This window comes from Anomalospiza imberbis, chromosome 3, assembly GCF_031753505.1.
Source record: "Anomalospiza imberbis isolate Cuckoo-Finch-1a 21T00152 chromosome 3, ASM3175350v1, whole genome shotgun sequence".
Taxonomy (NCBI): Eukaryota; Metazoa; Chordata; class Aves; order Passeriformes; family Viduidae; genus Anomalospiza; species Anomalospiza imberbis.
Window position 1 is genome coordinate 34,960,465 of NC_089683.1, and position 3,288 is coordinate 34,963,752.

A 3,288-nucleotide genomic window follows, 5' to 3' on the forward strand; every position below is an offset into this window, starting at 1 on the left:
ACCCTATTCCTTTTTAAGTCATCCATAGGAGCAGGGCTCATCTAGAAGTAAACCTAGTATTACTCTCTGGTTTGGGGAGGGTAAGATTGAACTTAAACACTTCTTCAGGAGTTGCACAGCAATGTAATTTGCTTGCTATCACATGGTGTATGAGCCTAAATTTTTCCTTCAGCTTCTGATTATGAGTGTCTCAAAACTGGGACAATCCTTGTCAAACCTGCTGTAGGAAATGCAATTTCTTGCACTCTAGGTGTTAGTTTTTTGCAGTAACTGCCATTGTTGATCTGCCTTCAAACAAAAGCATCAGTGAACAGGAAAGTGTTCTACCTTTATATGTAGTGGGGGTGACAGAAAAGTGAGATCCATGATTCGCTTTCCTTGACTCCCCAGAAATCAAGAGTAGGATGTTCAGCTCACTCCTGCTTATAGTCAGGGGGAGAAGGACAGGAAAGGGCTCCTACAGTGGATGTGTCAATTGCAGAGAGAGATGTTTCCACTAGGCAATGATTCCCATCTTTCCCTCCACTTTCCCTGATCCTGGCTGGAATGCTCTTTGTTGTCTTCATAGCAGCTCATATGGTGCTTTGCTTGGGTTTGTGAGTGGTAATAACAGAGTGATGTTTTAGCTATAGATGAACAGTGTGTGCACAGCATCAAGGCCTTGGTTTCTCACTCTTCATGTCCACTCCCATCAGGGAATAGATTGAGGGTGAGGAGGGCACAACCAGGCAGATGTCCCAAACTAAGCAAAAGGATATCCCATGCCATATAATATCATGCTCAGCAACAAAATGGACAGAAGGGTATTTAAGGAGATGAGCCATCTTTTTTTTTGCTCATGGCTGGCATCAGTCCACTCATGGGAGGTGGTAAGTGATTGTTTTCATTTGATTTGGTTCAGTTTATTTTCTTTCTTCTTTCACTTCTCCTTTGCTTATTAAACAATTTTTATCATGCTTTTGCTCTTCCTTTCCTCTTCCCCTGCTTCACTGTGGGTTGGAGGGGGATGCAAGTGAGCAGTTGTGCAGTGCTCAGTTGCCTGCCAGGTTAATCCACAACACAACATGTCTGCATTGAGAAGACAGCTCCACTTCCAGTCAAGCTGTGTGAGTTTCTGAAGCCTTGGTTGGAATAGTAATTGTTAGCACGTTTATATATAGCAGGTCTCTGAAGCCACTAAAGCAAAGCAGCTCTTATATGATAGATCTTAACAGTGAATGCAGTAATCAGCTCTCTTTGGTGAAAGTCAGAGAGCTTCTGAAGATACACAGGCAGGAGCATCTGGAAACATATGCAGGAGTTTGGGTCTTCTCCACAGCTGTAAACAACAACTTGCAAAGCCCTGGTTGTCTTCTAGTGCTGCTGGGGGATGACCAGTCTAGCCATGCCAATATGTAGGCCAGACCCATGCATCAGCAAGAAATAATGGTCTCAAGTACCAGCAGCATTTGGCTCATGTTTTTTCAAGTGCCATATGGCTTTGGTTCCTGGCTTAGCCATGGACTGCTTGGGTAAGACCTTTCAAATTTCTGCCATGGCTCCACATGATCTCCTTCAGTACTGTGGCAGTGGGAGGGTGTTACAGAAAAGCTTATTACCAGGCTCAAATAACGATACACACAAGTAGCTTTCTCCCATGTTTTGAGGCTGACTTGCCCAGACTGAAGTATGATAGAGAATGAAGGATGAAAAATGAAGGATAATAGAGAGCTCTTTGTCTCTTTTCCCCTGTACAATGATAAGTGTTACTCCTATGGTTTCATTTTTAAATTAAAACAATTTAAATCCATTGTGGTTTCTCTGCACCTTTACTTAATTTTTAGCCTCTTGGAATTTTCCTTTCACTCTTCTTCAAAATTTGTTATGATTTTTCCTATCTGATTAAATTAACTTAGGGCTCTACTTGTCACTTGTTTATTGTCTGACTCCCTAGCTCCCTTCACTCTCCCACTGTTTAATACTTAGTAGACATTGTATTTCTCAGTTTTAGCAGTCTTTATTCCATCTTCCTTGGCTGTTGTCCAGTATTTGGCTTGTAAGTAGTTTTCGTGACATAAATTCTTCCCATGGTTATCCATCAACATTGGAAAGCTTCGAGTCAACTTCTCAGCAAGTAAGCTGATTGTGCCAGCAGTCCTGCAATTTTCAGTACTAGCTAGTAGCACTGCGAGTAGTTCAGCCACCACATTTGTTTCTTTTCTGATACCAATTGTAAGTTTTTGATAATCTGAGAGAGGTGTTTTTAGCCATGAGGTTGTGCTGGTATCTCCAGCCTTATGTTCTCCTGACATACCTTGCTTTGTGCCCTTGTTGCTTCTGTGAAGATGGTAAGAAAATTGAGTTAAATTGTATTTTATTCCTGTAAGTGACTTGTTGGTTATTTTTTTTCCCTCCTGGTGAGTCATAGAAATATTTGAAACCAAACAATATAGCATAGTGGCAGGATACTCCATCAACAATTTACCAGAATATACTATCTCTCTGCTCATGATGGAGGATTTAATCATAGTGACAAAGGTTGGGAACAAGCTTTTTAGTGCATTTTTATATTTCCCCCTCGGGACTGATAGCTGGGGTGTTTTCCCTGGACACAAAGTGTGAGTATATTTTTATGCTTTGTGTTTCTCAAGTCTCCTCTTGGGCATCTTGCTATAACATCCCTCCCTCCCATTTAACCTCTATCTGCTTCAGGACAGGGCTGCCCCATTATGTGGAATCGTTGTCTGCTTCCTACTACAAAACGTCAAGATCTGAAACTACTGCCAAGGACTGTGTTAAAGAAAAAAAAAAAAAAGAAAGAAAATGAAGAACTGAAGTTCTTCAACTTCATTTGGAATTCCTTAGCTCCCTTGTATGTCAAGGTTTTTTTCCTGGATGTTATAGAAATATAGAACAGTTAGGGTTGGAAATGACCTTTAAATGCTATCTAGTCCAACTCCTCTGCAGTGAGCAGGGACATCTTCAAGTTACTCAGACCCCATCCAATCTGGCCTTGAAATTTTCCAGGGTTTTACCACCCTCATTATAAAAAACTTCTAAATTAGATATAAGGACTGTTGTATCCTACAACCTCAGAGGACCTCTGTCACTTTTCATAATCATAATGGACTTATCAAATATATACAAGAACTTCATTACTAGGAACTTAAAGTTACAAGAAAGCTGTATGGATATTATAAGTTTAATTTTCATTCTCTCCCATGTAATCCAAAAATTGTTCTTGAAGACACAGAAAAGCAGCAAGAAGTTAATAATCAGCTCTTGCTGGAGAGAAGCACTGCAGCATTA

General features: G+C 40.5%; 1 long non-coding RNA gene across 2 annotated transcripts; it reads left to right on the forward strand.

Moving 5' to 3' along the window:
• Nucleotides 1-1,790, forward strand: LOC137469879 (uncharacterized). Of its 2 annotated transcripts, none has more exons than XR_010996744.1 (2): nucleotides 1-80; nucleotides 173-1,790. It is a non-coding gene; the product is annotated as an uncharacterized lncRNA (long non-coding RNA). The 2 variants fall into 2 exon arrangements; XR_010996745.1 differs by having other exon boundaries at nucleotides 14-80; nucleotides 1,036-1,790.
• Nucleotides 1,791-3,288: the final 1,498 nt, after the last annotated feature.